The sequence below is a fragment of the Delphinus delphis genome, chromosome 10, assembly GCF_949987515.2.
Source record: "Delphinus delphis chromosome 10, mDelDel1.2, whole genome shotgun sequence".
Classification (NCBI taxonomy): Eukaryota; Metazoa; Chordata; class Mammalia; order Artiodactyla; family Delphinidae; genus Delphinus; species Delphinus delphis.
In genome coordinates, this window is record NC_082692.2 from 29,334,972 (window position 1) to 29,352,908 (window position 17,937).

Below are 17,937 nucleotides of genomic sequence, written 5' to 3' on the forward strand. Positions count from 1 at the left end.
CCTTGGAAGAAATAACATCTGCAATTTAACTGGACATTAAAAGTTAGCCAGATGAAGAAGGGGGAAGGGCAGAGGCGTGACACAGCCTGGAGCATGCTGGGAAAGACACATTTATTTGGTGCTGACATTTCTGCCTGAGCAAATAGCTCTGTCTCCAATGAGGTTATCCCCTCAAGCCCTAAGAGGCGCCTCATACTAACGCAAACATAGATTAACACGACTAGTGAATTAGTTACTCAGGCTGCACCATCGCAGTCTGGTTGAAGTCTGGGTTCAATTTGCCACCAACTACAACATCTTAGAACTCAGGAGAAGGGCTCTGTCCCAGCCAACGGCAGGGCAGCTGTAGCTGCGACAGGGCAAAGTCTTCCCATCAGCAGTGAATTCTGGGTTGCAGCTGAGACCATATGGTGGTCCCGTTTTCTGTTTGTCTTTGTTTTCATTGTAAAGTGAGTGCCACGAGCACAGAGTGTTCCTAGCAACAAACAGGACTATGGATGAGAGAGGAATTGCTCTTCAGTGAGGCAAAGGGACAGCCACCTTGACAGCGCCCTGTCCCATGTCAGAGTTGATGGCATCCCACAAACCGACGCAAATAGGGAAAAGACAGCGCTTTCAAAGAAGCGTTAACCCAGGAGCTGACTGACAGCAGGGTGTTTTTTAAGACAAGATGCATCTGAGTCAATGTCCCCCACGTTGTCACTCTTTTTTGAAGTATCAAGGTCTGCAAGCTTTCCTCTCCCGGAGTGGGCGAACTCTGCCACCAGACATTCAGTTCTCTCTTACAGTTACTTTCCAAAGCCGTCAGCCTGCAAAGTTCTGTTAGTGTCCTTTACCCCCATGATAATGTACAGGCTTCTCCTACGTTTTCTTCATTCCTTCCAACACAGCTGGTGTCATTCATCTACATCTATACTAATCCACTCAAGATACCCCCAAAGGAACCACATCTCATGACAAACACAAGAAGATATATTTTAGAGGCATCTTCAAAGTGCCCGCCTGTACGGAACCAGAGGCAAAGCCAGCAGAAAACAAAGGCAAAGACAGTACCAAATCTCTACATGGTATTACAACAAAAACCTCTTTTCTGCAGAAATAGCAGTAGCTAACACACATGCTCACTAAATGCCAGGCACCGTTACAAGCCTTTATACATGTACGGAACTCATTTAATCTTCCCAACAACCCTGAGGTAGGTCTTATTATTAACCTGATTTTACAGAAGAGGAAACTGAGGCACAGAAAGATGAAATAACCTGTTAAGTTTCTGAGGAGCTACTAGTGGGCAGATCTGGTGTCCACACGCTTAACCCCAGGCTACTTTGCATTCTCAAGACTCAGCTGTTCTCTACTACTTAAATTTAATATTATAGGTTTTTAGTATTAAAAAGAATCTGGAATGTCTTTGTCCATTTCGTATAGAAAAAGTCAATACCACAAATATTTAGTGTAAGAAATTTGGAATCCATTTGACCCTTGAACAACGTAGGGGTTAAGGGCACTCCCCCGACCCCCGCACTCGAAAATCTGTGTATAACTTTACAATCAGCGCTCCGTATCCCGGTTCCACATACAAGGAGTCAACCAGCTAACTGTGGATCGTGTCATACAGTCGTGTGTAGTTAGTGAAAAAAATCGGCGTGTAAGTAGACCCAAGCACTTCAAACACACATTGTTCAAGGATCAACTGTATTCTAAGACATGATTTAAGCTGTTTGCCTCTGTGTGTATGTGTCTTAATATTCTTCTTATTTATTTATTTACTTATTGGTCAAGGGTAGTATTTTATTTATTTTTTATAGAATTATTTTTTAAATTGAAGTATAGTTGATTACTATGTTTTTTAAAAATGTATTTAAATTTATTTTGAAATAGAAATTCATAGTTCTTGTTTGTGGGTAAGATTAGGCCATGTTTTCTTATCTGTAGGGATGTTATTTTGCTCCTTCTTCTTTTTTAAAAAAAATTTTATTGGAGTAGAGTTGCTTTACAATGTTGTGTTAGTTTCTGCTGTACAGTAAAGTGAATCAGCTATATGTATACATATATCCCCTCTTTTTTGGATTTCCTTCCCATTTAGGTCACCACAGAGCACTGAGGAGAGTTCCCTGTGCAATACAGTAGGTTCTCATTAGTTATCTATTTTATAAATAGTAGTGTGTTTATGTCAATCCCTATTCCCAATTCATCAAACCCTTCCTTGCCCCCTTGGCAACCGTGTTTGTTTTCTACATCTGTGACTCTATTTCTGCTTTGCAAATAAGTTCATCTGTATCATTTTTCTAGATTCCACATGTAAGGAAAATTATATGATATTTGTTTTTCTCTTTCTGACTTACTTCACTCTGTATGACAGTGAGTATTTTCTATAGAATCAAAAGATTTATTTTTTATAGTGATTCACACTTTACTATAGGTAATGCCGTTAGAACTGGATTAAATAATAAGGCCCTTTACTGTGCCACTGACAGTAAATCCAGAGGTAAAGTACATCCACAGCGTGCCACATGTCCAAGCACACCCAGGGCCCGTATCACAAGGCACCCCCTGAGCACAGCCAGGCCCAGGCTGGCAGCAGGGAGGAAATGGAGGGTAAGCTGTCAGGGGGCAACCAACAACATCTTCCACAATGGCGTGGAGTGGGCTGGAGGATACAATTTAGAATCAGTACCGAGAAGTAGAATAATAATATTTTGAAGTTTCATCTTGTTTTTGCCAAAATACTTCACCATTGCCCCCAGCCTGAGTACGACTGGTGGTTGCTGACTTGCCTTCGGGGCGATAGCTCTGGCTGGAAAGGAAGGCTGGTGAGGAGGGAAGGAGACGGTGTGGGACAGGGAAGCCCCATGAGCTTGGAGGATTCGAGCCCAGCTCTCCAGTTCGGAGCTCTTCCTCTATGCCAGGCTTTTATCAGAGCCTATAGAATATACTGCCTCAGCAGTATTATTATTCCACTTTCACACATAATATAACTGAGTCTCAGTGAGGTCTCATAACATGTCCAAGGCCACAGAAATAGGAATCAGTGGCCCTATGGTTTGAACCCCTACAGTCTGACTCTGGGGTCCTGGCACTGACACACAGTCCTGACACTAGGAGGGTTTCTTTCAATGAGGTCTGGGGACGGCCTGCGTCAGACTTACTGGAGCACTTACAATGCAGATTCCTGGGCTCTAGAACAGGAGCCATTCATCAGACTTTCTGTGGGCAGCGTTTTAGAGTAGGAAATTGAAGCTCATTCCCCATGCTGAAGTTTAAGAACAATTAGATGACCACCTATTACTTCCCATCTGTGTTCTGACCTTGGGCAAATCACTGTTTCTCTTTGAACCTCAGTTTCCTCCCTTGTAAAAAGAGGATGAGTAAGGTCACTTTCAGCTCAAAAACTCTGATTCTGATTCTAATTCAGTTTTTAAAAATTTTTTATTGGAGTATAGTTGCTTTGCAATGTTGTGTTAGTTTCTGCTGTACAGCAAAGTGAATCAGCTATATGTATACATATATCCCCTCTTTTTTGGATTTCCTTCCCGTTTAGGTCACCACAGAGCATTGAGTAGAGTTCCCTGCGCTATGCAGTAGGTTCTCACTGACTATCTATTTTATACATAGTGATTCTAATTTATTTTAAACCCAACCACCTGACTGCAGCCTGGCAACCTGCCTTTTTCCAGCTATCTCCTTATCTTTAAACATTAGTGTTACTGAGATGATATTTTAAGTGTTACAGAATTTGTAGTTAGATGCACAAATATTCATAGAGTTTCCCTGGAAATCTGGGAGAACTGGATGCCCCTGAATGTGACATATTTGAAGTGCAACCCTCCCTTAAGCCCAGGGCTAGGACTAAACAACCTCACTAGGTCTTCTCGTATTCAAGACTTTTTAAATCTCTGATTTCTTGGTGCCACTAGAAAGGAAACTCATTGATAATTGTAATTTCCTTTCTGAAAACGCAATCTCATTTAGTGGACATCTTTCAAAGGTTTAAACCAGGCATCCTACACCGGCCACGAGCTCTAACACGTTTGGGGTTCTCTCTGGTTTCATTTTCTGAACTTTTTCTTGGAGAAAGGAAAACAAAAACTAGGGCATTGGCCAAACAAGTCTGGCCACTCAGTGAATAGGTTTCCAGATAAGAATGACCTGAAGGACTTCCCATGGGCGTGAGGGAAATCGCATGCGCCATCCAGGGAAGAGGACCAGAAATCACTTCTTGCTTTCAAACAGCGGCTAGCCATCGGGGATGGCCCTGTGAGGCTCGGAGGACCACGGCAGGAAGGCACTGGTCAGCAGCGAGACTAAGCTCGGCTTGGAGCTGCCGGACCTGCCTGAGCCCTCCCGACGAGTCCTGCTTGACTCTCCCTTCACCGAGCATGAGGCTGTGGGGTGAATGGCCTCGTAGTGGAGACCTGGAAGTTTGTTAGACGTCTGATCAGAGCAGGAGCCGGCCTGGGACAACGGTGCTGGGAAGGTAACAGGCATTTCTCCTAATGGGGGTCTGTCTCTCTTTGTAGCAAGATCTCAGGGGCAGCTAGGTCACTCTGACACTGCTTTAAGTCATCTTTCAGTTACGACCCTCTGCCTGATTTTCTTTTCTGTAGCTGTGACATGTGTGTTGGGAGCACAGAGCATGTCTGGTCAAGGGCATTTTGCATGCAGGCTGTTGGTTAAGTTGGTGACACTGCGTTTAGGGAGACTGAGTGTCAGGCAGTGAGCTGGGATGCTTTTAGGATTTCCTCTAAAATAAAAAAAGCTTTCCTTTTCTTTTTCTTTCTTTTTAATGAGTTTTCCCATCCCTGAGCCAGAAAATACCGTAAAGACCAGAGTATTTTTGAATTGCTATATGAGTGTTTCCATGCCAGGCAGCAGGGGAGGCTACCCCGAGTGTAGCAGGAGGGCCATGGGTATCCTCAGGTCCCAGGCAGTCCTGGGAATGTGAAATGTAAGATGCTGCCCCACCCAGACTGAGGGGAAAGGGGGTTTGCAGGTCAGCGCTGGGAAGGATGTCAGGAAAAGTGCTGGGATCAAGAGCAGGCAGGCTTGTCTCGAGTGTTCTAGAAGGAAGGAAATGCCCTATGATGTGTGGTTTGCTTAAACCATTTTTTTTAACATCTTTATTAGAGTATAATTGCTTTACAATGTTGTGTTAGTTTCTGCCGTACAACAGAGTGAATCAGCTATACGTGCACATATATCCCCATATCTCCTTCCTCTGTATCTCCCTCCCACCCTCCCTATCCCACCCCTCTAGGTGGACACAAAGCACAGAGCTGATCTCCCTGTGCTATGTGGCTGCTTCCCACTAGCTACCTATTTTACACTCATGCCACTCTCTCACTTCGTCCCAGCTTACCCTTCCCCCTCCCTGTGTCCTCAAGTTCATTCTCTATGTCTGCGTCTTTATTCCTGCCCTGCCCCTAGGTTCTTCAGAACCTTTTTTTTTTTTAGATTCCATATATATGTGTTAGCATACGGTATTTGTTTTTCTGTTTCTGACATTTCCCTCTGTATGACAGACTCTAGGTCCATCCACCTCACTCAAATAACTCAATTTCGTTTCTTTTTATGGCTGAGTAATATTCCATTGTATATATGTGCCACATCTTCTTTATCCATTCATCTGTCAGTGGACACTTAGGTTGCTTCCATGTCCTGCCTATTGTAAATAGAGCTGCAATGAACATTTTTGCATATGACTCTTTTTGAATTATGGTTTTCTCAGGGTATATGCCCAGTAGTGGGATTGCTGGGTTATATGGTAGTTTTATTTTTAGTTTTTTAAGGAACCTCCATACTGTTCTCCATAGTGGCTGTATCAATTTACATTCCCACCAGCAGTGCAAGAGGGTTCCCTTTTCTCCACACTCTCTCCAGCATTTGTTGTTTGTAGATTTTCTGATGATGCCCATTCTAACAGGTGTGAGGTGAAACCTCATTGTAGTTTTGATTTGCATTTCTCTAATGATTAGTGATGTTGAGCAGCTTTTCATGTGCCTCTTGGCCATCTGTATGTCTTCTTTGGAGAAACGTCTATTTAGGTCTTCTGCCCATTTTTGGATTGGGTTTAAACCATGTTTTCTTGTACTTTGTAGAAAGCCAGGCCACACCACTTCACTGCAGCTCAGTTTTTCCCTTCATAAAGGGCTAATGTTTGGGGCCTTTCATTTTTGAATTACACAAGTAATGCATGACTATATTCGTACTATAATAGACTATGCCTAACAATTTTTCAAGTCCCGCACACCCGATATGCATTAGTTTTTTTCCCTCCCCAAATTTATCCCATCAGTTGTTTGCTGTGTATGTTACCAGTTAAATGACTTGTTTTTCTGTCTTCCCAGCTCTTAGGACAAGTCAGGGCACATAGGAGTACAAGAAATTCGCATTGTCAGATCCATGTATTGTTCTTTAACAATACCTTCCTCTCACTGGAAAGAAAAACTAATACATGGGGAATGTGAACAGCTCTTTTAATATTTAGAAAAGTTTGGAAGAGTTTTATTCATTTTCGGCATTATTATTTTTGTGTTGGTTTTGGCAACTAATAGTATTCATAACAATTTCCCAGGGATTAAATTCTAGATTTTTCAACTAGTAGCTTGGGCCTCTCTCCTGAAGGCCATCAAAGGCATCCTGTTCTGGAAAATAAAAGAAAAGAAAATTAACCAGATAGATAGATGGATGGATGGATGGGTGGATAGATAGATGATAGCTAGCCAGCTAGATTAAGTGGTTGGCTCTGGGAAAATGGGGAGAGTGTGGGAGAGATTCCCTTTTCATTTAGTGGATAATAGTTGGGTTTAACAGATGGGTTCATTTTCTATTTCTTCTAGCTTTCTGTAAAAAGGTGGCCTTTTTTTTTTTTTCCTTCCATACATTATTATGAGACAAGTGAATAAGAAGAAAGCACTGTGAACTAGTCGGTATGGGTCATGGAGAGAGGATCTGGAATGAAGTTGCATGAGCAACGTCAAGTCCAAGAATAATCACAAAATACTTTCAGTTGCTACTTGGCATCTTCTTGCCCTTCCCAAGGCTTCTCTACCCCAAACTAGAGGGCCAGTTGGCCCTGTTGATTTTGGACATTCTCTGGTGCTTTCTTGACCATCCTGTTAAATTTGCCTGCCTTGACTCTTTCTCAGGGTAATTCAGTTAATCATTTTACCCTACTGTGCAGTGCTAGCCCCTGATAGAGACCGCCTCATCCTCACCATGTCATAGGTAAAGCAGGTAACTTGTTCCCATTTTATGGAATACAAAAATGAGAGGCTCGGAGGTTTCGTTGTTTGCTCAGCATCTCACAATTAATCTTTTGGGGGCACTGAAATAAGAAGAAGCCCAGATGTCTGCCTTTCCAACATAAGGATAAAAGTCATGTGGAATAGAGAATGAATGGGATTGGCTAGATTCTATCAACTTGGTAGCAACATGGATTCCCAGTTGTGCTGGAAGTCTGTAGGCAGATTAAGCTATTGCCTGGTCCAGATTTTAGCAGATTCTAATGCCTGCTGTCCATTGGTATCACCCCCAGAAACTTAACAAAAAGAAAACGATGCCCAGACACTTCCCTGGAACAACTGAGTCAGAATCTCTGGGGAAACGGCTCGGGCATGGTTTTTTTGTGTGGTTCGTTTGTTTTTAAACCTCCAAAGTGATTCTGTTATGCAGTGAGGGTTGAGAACCACTGAGTCCAAACTGTAAGAGATAAAGTCTAAATTGAGAAGCAGAAGTGATAACCGCTTCATGGAGCCGAGAAGTTGGGGGCAGGAGCCCCAGCAGCTGTGAACATCATGGATTAGGATTCTGGCGGCCCTATTTATGAGAGGAACAGTCCCGTCTCACGTCTGCAGGTGAGAATGAAGAGGCATCTCTACTCCCCAGACAATGGCACTGCCTTTCAAGTTTAAATCAGAACAACCCCACTGGCTTCCCTGCAGGTTCATGGGCTCCCTGTTACTTGCAGAGTTTACAAAATCAGATGAAATGTTCTAGGTAAACAGGACGTGCTCTTCTGCCGCCAAATGACTACGGGGGTGGGGGTCATCTATTCTACTCAGTGTCATTTTAACATGTGTCTCAGTTCCCAGAAAAAGAAATACTAATTATCCTTTGCATGATCTGCCACTTTCTGGATTGATCTATAGATAGATAGACAATAATTCAGAGCTGTTTGGGTTTTTTTAATAGATTTTATTTATTTACTTATTTATTTTTGGCCGAGTTGGGTCTTCGTTACTGCGCACGGGCTTTTCTGTAGTTGTGGCGAGCGGGTGTTACTCTTCGTGGCGGTGCCTGGGCTTCTCATTACAGTGGCTTCTCTTGTTGCAGAGCACGGGCTCTAGGTGCGTGGGCTTCAGTAGTTGTGGCACGTGGGCTCAGCAGTCGTGGCTCACGGGGTTAGTTGCTCTGCGGCATGTGGGATCTTCCTGGACCAGGGATCAAACCTGTGTCCCCTGCATTGGCAGGTGGATTCTTAACCACTGCGCCATCAGGGAATCCCCAGAGCTGTTTTTTAATCAGAAGATGTGTCCCTAGAAACTTCCTCGCTGACATTTCTCAGTAAAATCCAAATTAGTATCACTCATCGCTATAATCTTTGTCTCCTTTATAAGGAGCACTGGGTGGGGGTGGGGCCTCTCAGCCTCAGTTTCCCCAGGTCCTGGGAGTTTCAACACAGAGTAGGTGCTGCAGGAAGGCTTGTTGGGTTAAATATCTGTGTTGAGGCGCTATGAATTCACACGTTATTTACCAGCTCAGCATTTCAACTCACGTTGTCTGATTCTAGTGATGATGGTTAAAATAACTGGCGTCTTGCCTGTTTCCTAAAAGAAAATCACAAAGGTGAAACCTTTAAAGTCACAGCTTAGTGGAAGCATTTACGGTGATAGGTGTGCAAAGAGCTGTGGAATTACAAAGACAGAGAATCCTTTCCTTTAATCAGCTTATACTCGGAATGGGAGGCAAGGCACAGGCCTTGGGAATTTTAATAATAACAGGTAATATTTACTGAGTACTTATTATGTGCCAGGCACTGTGTTCAGTGCTTTACAAAGACTGTTAAGTCATATAGTTATTCCAATAATCCAATACCTCAGGTACTATTATAATACGTACTTTATAGACAAAAGGACACAGAGTTTTAAGTAAGTTGCCCGAGGCACACAAAGCTGGCAAGTAGGGAAGTTGGGATTCCAGCTCAGGCAGCCTGACTTACCAGTCCAGAGGCCTAATTCCTACGCTGTGCTCCAAAAACCACAACAGTGCTGCAAAAAAATCCAAATGCCAGGGCCAGCAGAGTAGCGGAGGAGAGAAATGCAGAGTAGTCCAAAGAATGATGTATGGCTCGAAAGACAAGAAAAGAGGCATGTGCTATAAAGGGTAAGAGCTCGGATTCGGCAACAGAGTTGGCTACATACTGTGTGACTTGGGGGGTGTGATTTAATCTACCGAAGTCTCAGTTTCTCCATCAGTAAAATGGGGATATTGCTATTTCAAACAATATAGGATTTAAGGATTAAATGAGCCTAGTACATGCAGAGCGCTTAGTCTAATGCCAGCATATAGCGAGGGCTTGATAAATGATAGCAACTGTTGTTACTAAGGGAATAAGCAAGACCTGAAATAATGAGTAAATCTCAGAAGGGAGGAGTGGGTCATTTCAGCTGCCACGAATAGTGTGAGAAGAAGCTAAGAGCTAGCAATCCATTCAACCAATATTTGTTGTTAATATTTGGGACACATTTTGCAAAAAAAGGTACAATAACAGCTTGTGAGTAGGTCAGCCTGTTCTGTATCCAAGTGTCATGGAAGAAAAATGTAGCAGGGCTGGGTTTTCCTTAGGTTGCGGTGACCATGCTTGCCAGGTGAATTCTCTGAGCATTTGAGAATGTTCAGAGTACTTGAATGTGGTACAGTAGCAATCTATGAAAAATAGTGTTCTAGGCAAAAGAATCAGCTGATGGTATTGGATATTGGACAGGGAGGAAAGGAGGGAGGGTTCAGGAGATTGCTGCAGTCATCCCGGTGATAGTGATAATGATGAGATGGTAATGTCCACACCAATATGGAGGCCGAGGAAAAGAAAACATGGCAGTGGAGGTATTTACAGGACTTAGCGAATGGTTGAATTGCTCCCCCGACTCCTGCCCTCGATTCGTGTAACCAGGAATACCTGTGGGGTTGTGAGTCTGTGAAACTGAAGAATGAAGCCAGCAGCTGGCAAACCTGGGAAGAGGTGGGTTAGGAGAGAAGAGACACATTAGTTCTGGGTGAGCTGAATTTACACCCAGGTGGAATAGTCCAGTTGGAAAGATGCTCCTAATATTTAGCAAAGAGATCAAGGTGGAAATAAACTGATAATTAAAACTATAGATGTGGGCTTCCCTGGTGGCGCAGTGGTTGAGAGTCCGCCTGCCGATGCAGGGGACGCGGGTTCGTGCCCCGGTCCGGGAAGATCCCACATGCCGCGGACCGGCTGGGCCCGTGAGCCATGGCCGCTGAGCCTGCGCGTCTGGAGCCTGTGCTCCGCAGCGGGAGAGGCCACAGCAGTGAGAGGCCCGCGTACCACCAAAAAAAAAAAAAAAAAAAAAGGAAATACTTTTTTTTTTTTAGAACATCTTTATTAGAGTATAATTGCTTTACAATGGTGTGCTAGTTTCTGCTTTATAACAAAGTGAATCAGTTATACATCTACATATGTCCCCATATCTCCTCCCTCTTGCATCTCCCCCCCTCCCACCCTCCCTATCCCACCCCTCTAGGTGGTCACAAAGCACCGAGCTGATCTCCCTGTGCTATGCGGCTGCTTCCCACTAGCTATCTATGTTTGGTAGTGTATCTATGTCCATGCCTCTCTCTCACTTTGTCCCAGCTTACCCTTTAGAAAATACCTTTCATAATAAGGTGAGGACTAAAGTCAGACCAACCAGATTAAGGAAGTTTTGGAATGGCCATGACTTCTCAGGGTACTGTATTTGGGGGGAAAAATAATACTTTTTTCATTTTAAGTAGCACACATACAGACATTATTCTTAAAGTCTAACAAAATGGAAATTTAAGAGAAGTGAAGTCACTGGCTAAGGACACCAATGCCTGATGTCAGAGATATGGAGTGAATGGGGGCTGGGAAAGGAGGGAACACAGAGGGCTAAGATGGCCCCTCCAAATATTAAAATGTTGGAATAATTGAAACCACAAGGTAGATAAATAACTGCTGCCCGGGGCCCCTGGATTGTCCGAAGTGCCCCCTCCCCCCTCTGCCTCGGTCACCCAGTTGCTTGCCTTGGACCCTTGCACAGACCTCCCCACTAACTGGCAATGAGGGCCCCGAGGCCTCTGCTTTTGCAGCGACCAGGGACTGCTCTGATTGGGCCACTATTGTTGTTATTAGAATACTCTATTATTTTGAATCTCACCTCCTAAAGAGTAGAACCACAGAACTGTAAAGGTTTGGACCAACACCCAAGTCCCCTGAGGCTCTAAACAGCCTGGCAGCCAACCCCATATGGCAGTCGAAATGCATTGTCTTGCCAGGGCTTAGGGAAACCCCTCCATGTGGTAAATGAAAGTAGCAAGATGGTTGAGATAAGAGCAGAGTTAGGAACTTAATGTTTTCGTGGAGATGGCAATCTCTTGCTCAAAGGTTAAAATCCTCCAGTGATTTACAACAAGGAAAGAAGGATAAAAGGTTATCAATGCCACACACATGTGCAGTGTGTTTTAGAAAGCTTGACCCCATTGTGTACAAACAAATGTTCCTCTGTAATCTGATAGGACTGAGCGACCCTGACACAATGCTACTGCAGGACTTTATTTTAAGGCAAAGGAAAATTAAATAGAAAAAAAAAATTTCAAGGCAGTTCTTTCATTGGTATTGTGTTTCGTGTTTGTGTTAAATAAATATTTAGCTTATAGTTCTGCATGTGTGACGGATGAATCATCTCATTAGATAAGGTCAGCAAAGGTAAGTTTTATCACTTCTGTGTTTGAAAATACAGATCTGTGAAGGCAGGCTCTTAAAGTCGTCCTTGAGGACTTTTAATCTGCACTTCTGCAATTCAGGAGGGAGGTTATTGATGACATCCTGTCTTAATTGCAACCCTGAGCAAAGAATAATAATCTCAGTCAAATTTGCAATGGAAGACCTGAAATTTCATACTACCATTCATCACCTGCCATCAGGAGGAACTCTGCTTTGAATTATTCTCTAGTAGTAGCATAATATAGATATATGTGCCCCAGAACATAGGGAACGGGGCATAGGAAGATATACCATTGGCTTTTTCAAAGGATACAATACCTGTCTAGTTAGTCACACACAGGCCAAGGATTAGTAAGATGCATGGCTTTCCCCTGTTAGTGTCCTAGCATGCAATGCAATTCTTCCTTTCTTAAAAAGAAAGCCATGCATATAACATCACCTTCTGTGCATGACACAGAAACCAAGCAGTTTACCTATGGGAAGAATCGCTACTCTCTCCTCCACTTTTTAACCAAATACCTTGAGTTTTATGTGCCCACCACATTCACAAGTCCTGACCTCCCATTTATAGCTGAACAGAGCAGGGAATCTCCAACCAGGAGGCAGTCGTCTGCCTGAGCATTAAAGGGTGGATAGAATTTAAATATGTGGTGATTATGTTGAGGCAAAGGGACAGGAAAAAAAGGGAGACCAAGAAACCAAGTAAATGATGACAGGATTACTTTGGTTTTGCCAAAAACTGAAAAATAGTTTGACCGTAATAACTACCCTTCCCCACTCCCAGGATTAAGTCTCAAAGATTAATGTTCATATTATTACTTTTGCATGAACACTGGGAAATCTCTTGCACTATTTTAAATTATGAAAAAGCAACCAGCTACAGTAGTGAAAATATGATAGGTGCTTATTAAATAAGCCAGCTCCAGGTCATGAGGCCTTCAGCATCAGCAAAAGCCATTGCCTTTGTTCCGAAGGCAGCTGGGAGCTGAACAGAGGTAACACATGAGAAGAGCACTTCCAGAAGGTCAATCTTGCATCTACATAGGTGATGCACAGAGAGGAAAAGAATCCAGCCATCGCAGTGGTGCATGTGAGGGGCAGTGAAGGCCTGGACTTGTGTAGTCAACCAGAGATGTGAGAGATAAGTGCAAGAGATAGTTACGATTAGGCTCAGAAGCCTAAGTGAGGTTACAATGGATTTGAAATAATTGTGAGAAATTTTGGTACCTTCAGAGGACAATTCCTCTACCCCAAATTTGAAGTCACCAGGGGCCATCAGCTCCCTGGCTTTGCTGAAAAGAAAACTGAGACTCAGAGAGGTGAAGTGACTTGCCCCAGTTCACGAACCAATCAGTGCCAAAGTGAGGCTAGAATTCAGTTGCCTGGTCTAAGGTCCATATAGAGAAAGTATTTCATTTAGTCTTACTGATATCCCACTGAGAAGATCTCATAGGCCAAATGGTACCTTTTCCCAATGGAATAGATTGCAAAATTTATAATTTTGTCACTACCACATATCAACTGTGCAATCTTGGTGAGCTACTCATCCTTCTAACCTTCCATTTCCATTTTTGAATATGGAATAATTAGGGATAATTTAGTGGTATCATAGGATCATTGAAAGGGTTAAATGACATAATCCTCGGAGAGAGCTTAGCACCATGCCTGAAACAGATCCAGTAAATGACAGGGATCTATCACCATCAGCATCACCATCAGCATCACCATCATCACCACCATCATCACCATCATCATCACCATCAGCATTCTCATCACCATCAGCATCATCACCATCAGCATCACCATCATCACCATCATCATCACCATCAGCATCACCATCAGCATCATCATCACCATCAGCATCATCACCATCAGCATCACCAGCATCACCATCAGCATCATCATCACCATCAGCATCATCACCATCTTCATTGCTGATAATTATTCTCCACCATCCTATCACAAACAACTTGTCTGACTGTAGGACAACATTATTATCTATTGATAGAATTTTAAGAATCCTTGGTTGAGTTCTTCAGTCCTGACTGACTCAACCCCTAGCTGCCTTTGAGACACATAGCCCTTGCCAGGCCCTAGTTTTCTCATCTAAAAAACTAAGAGGTGTGCGTGCGTGCATGTGTGTGTGTGTGTTAGTATGTGTGTGTGTGTGTGTGTGTTTGTAGAGGGCTGGCAAGAGTGCTTGAACTAGACATGAATTCTCGTTTGTCTTTCAGTTTTAAACTGTGTATGTTTTATGCTCTATTCAGACACACCAATAATCCATTTTTCAATTTTCATAAAAACATTCCCAGAGTAAATAGTAAATACTGGGCAGCAGACCAGAGGGCCACACTCATACTTTTTGAGTGATAAAAAATAAAAAGAGATATCATTTTTATTGAATTCTGTATTAGTTTGCTAGGAACACTGTAATAAAGTCCTGCAGATTGGGTAGCTTAAACAACAGAAATTTATTTTCTCACAGTTCTGGAGCTTGGAGGTCTGAAATCAAGGTGTTGGCAGAATTGGTTTCTTCAGAAGCCTCTCTCCTTGGCTTGTAGATGCTGTCTTCCTCTGGTGTCTTCATGTGGTCATTCCTCTGCGTGGGTCTGTGTCCTAATCTCCTCTTACATGGTCACTGGATATATTGGATTAGGGCCCCACCCATATGACCTCATTTTGATGCAATGACCTCTTTAAAGACCCTGTCTCCAAATAAGGTCACATTCTGAGCTGCTGAGGTGTTGGAATTCAACACATTAATTTTGGAGGACACAACTCAGCCCTTAAGAAATTCAGCTGTGACCAGGCTTTCTTGTGCTTCGTGGGCACAATCTCTAATCTTTACAACAATGCTGCAAAGCGGGTACTGTGATCCCCATTATTCACATCAGGAAACTGAGGCTCCATGGGGTTAAGTGTCTCACCAACAGTTACTAAGTGATGGAGCTGGAATCAGAACATAGGCCTGTTTTGCATCAAAGCTAGTGCTCTTTCCACTACAGTCTGTTATAGGAAGGAGAGAATCACTGGACCCCTAATGTCCTTACATTCATTTTCTTTCCAAGTCAGAGCAAAAAGTAGCTCTGCCTTCTCTGTTGATGGTGATCGCTCAGGAGAGCAATGCACACCCAGGGACCGTGGCTGAGCCTTCGTCACAGTGGTTGGACAAGCTGACCAAGGCAACGTCCACAAGGAATTCAAGGGACAGCTAAACATCGCCCCTTGGGCTGCTTTGTTCCCTTTAAACAGAGACAAGGGCCTCTGCTTAGGCTCTCCTCCTTTGCCTGGGATTCTCTTTTCTTTTCCCGTTTTACATTAAAACGTTACCCATCCTTCAGGGTCTGGTTGGCGACCTCGGTCACTCCCAAACTCACCCAACTTCCCCCTGTCCAACCTCCTCCAGTCATCTCATCCCTTCACACTGCAGCTCACGTTGGAGACAGGCCAAGTTGGGGGCGATTCTCACTCTGTTACTTACTAGCTGGGCCGCCTGGGTCAGTACGGTAACCTCTCTGAGACCCTTCACGTCCTCATCTATGAATTAGGATTAAAACACCTACCTCACAGGCTTATTGTGAGAGGCAAATTAAGTGAATGAACATAGTAATGGCACTGAGGGCTGTGCCTGGTACCTAGCAGGCTATTAGTAAATAGCATCTTTTAAACTTACATTTTTTCTTCCAGTCTCTGTTGCATGCCTTCCCGATGAGATTGAGAACTTCTTAGGAACAAGGACCATGACTCATGTCAATCCATGAATGCGTGGCATGAATTTAGGCCTACAGAAAGTTCTCAGTGTTTGTTGGTTCGTAATTGTGCACCGTGATTGATTCTATGTGAGATATATAATACAACCTCAAATAACAGACTTGGCTGCTTAATTGCATCAAAAACTATTGGTAGATCACATTTGAGTCCATAATCCCATGAAACCATTCATTCATCCACCATTGATTGACTGCCTCCTAAATGCATCCCCCTTAAGATTCTGTTTCTATGTAGTTTCTTTAGTAGACAGAGGACCATAGGCTGGTGATGGAAAGTGACAGGAGTGTGGGTAGAGCAATGGGATGCTGAAAATGTGGACCTGCAGACCTCAAACCTCCCTCTGCATCAGAAACAGCTGGGACAGATACAGATGCTCAGTCCCCTACCCTGCCAGAAATGCTCATGTAATTGGTCTGGCATGATATTAAAACAACAAATAAACAAATGAAAAGAGGAAAGGAAAAAAAAGAGAAATTCCCCAGGTGCTTGTTCTGACGTGCAGGCAGGGATAAGAACCATTTAAGCAAATGATGCTCAAATACTCCAGGGAACTTCCTTCCAGGGTGGTGGTACCCAGGCAATGTTAAGGGGAGGGGTTGTGCTCAGGGACCAAGCCAGGAGCAGAGCCCTGGACTGGAGGAAGGACGAGGCACCTGGGCAGAGGCTGATCAAATGTGGGCTTGCTTTCACCTCTTGCCTTCCTTCTCCCCAGGGGGAGCCAAGGAGAGTATCCAGGCTGGGGTCCCCAGGGGAGAGGGGCCGAGAACACCAGAGAGCACCGGGAGGGCAGAGCTGTGTAGAGCTTAGGAAATCATTCCCAGAACGAGTCTCACGATTGCCCTATTTATACAGAGCTTGGAATCATAAATTGATGATGACATTGGGTCGTCAGACCACACAGATGTGGTCATTTCAAGAACAGGCTTCTAAACTTGCAAGGTATACAAGCCTCTTCACTCCTGCTCCCACCCCCTCCAGCAAATCGCGGTAGCTCAGGGCTGATGAAGGGTTTCCTGGAGACCAGCTGATCTGAAGCACTGGTTGTTTAGAAGATTTGGGAGAACCGTTCCCTGATGTGTTTCAGGTCAGTTTCACGATGAATGTTTCTGGCCCACATCCCTCCAAAAGAGAATGCTGTTAAAGACCGCTCCAAGGAACCCAGGCCCTCGTCCTCCAAGTGCAGCGATGCTGAGAGTCCTGGCGACTTCTTCCTGGCATAGGAGGCTTATGATGTCAGGGTGCTTGATTTCCCTCCCCCTCTCTTCTAACTTCACAGACAGGAAGACAGAGTCTGAGGAGCCAGGAAGTTGCTCATCTCCCCAGGGTTACTCCTGAGCATGAGGTCGTATCTCCCAGCTTTTTCTAAGACACAGCAGGCTCATATAGGTTGGTGAGTTTTAGTAGACAGTGTCCAGAATTTATAATGTAAAAGGAGAAAGAAATTGGAAATGACATCAGATATGTTCCTTTCCCTTTCTGCCTCTGCTTGTCTCTGAGTTTCTTAGTTGTGCTCTGCCATTTACTGCAGGAATTTGGAATAAATATAAACTTCTCAGGGATTTACCATTAAAGGGGCCCTACTGAAGATACATTGCCTTGACGTGGGGTGCTACTCTGGGCTTTTCGTTGGATTCTGTTCCCTGTTAGCCAAGTTAAACGCCTCCACTAGATTCCTCACTGATGAGAACGGCTGGACGGTTACTGAGACCTTATTGATATAGGTGAGAATAGTGTGTCTTCAGAAGCCTCTCCCCAAACGTAGCAGGAACCCTAAAAACTGAATTGATCTTCAGTTGGTATCACTGTTCAGACTGGTCAGGCTCGCGCCATATTGGTTGTCAAATATTTTTAATATTACCTCTCCCTCGAAACGATGGCCTTCTTCCTTCAAGTGGAGGACCTGCCCTTCACCCTTACCATGTAACTGATGACTGTATGTAGCTGTTTTCTTTCTTCTGTATCCAGAGAACATCCCCTCCCCACAGTGCAGTCCTTCCTGTATCCGTATTTCTACTGAATTGTGATTTTGTGGCCACAAAATAGGCCAACAGAGAAAAGGATGTCAGTTTCATCAAGAGCTATGTCCAGGGAGGCTGGGGGAAGATGGGGACAGTGGACAGTATTGGCCAGTGGCTATTATACAAAAGGGCCAGACATGACCATTTAGGTTGTGACCCTTTATT

The 17,937-nt window shown here is 43.8% G+C and overlaps 1 protein-coding gene across 7 annotated transcripts in view; it reads left to right on the top strand.

Annotated features, from left to right (window-relative positions):
* ADGRF5 (adhesion G protein-coupled receptor F5) overlaps positions 1 to 17,937 on the top strand; it is a 104,950-nt gene that overhangs the window by 26,877 nt on the left and 60,136 nt on the right. For 4 of the 7 annotated variants that reach the window (XM_060021695.1, XM_060021701.1, XM_060021700.1 and 1 more), the window contains exon 1: positions 4,209 to 4,474. The exons of 2 other annotated variants lie outside the window; for them this stretch is intronic. The gene's annotated coding sequence lies outside the window, so the exon portion shown is untranslated. Of the gene's footprint in view, positions 1 to 2,083; positions 2,124 to 4,208; positions 4,475 to 17,937 lie in introns of those variants that run through there. One more of the 7 variants, XM_060021698.1, reaches the window with a different exon arrangement.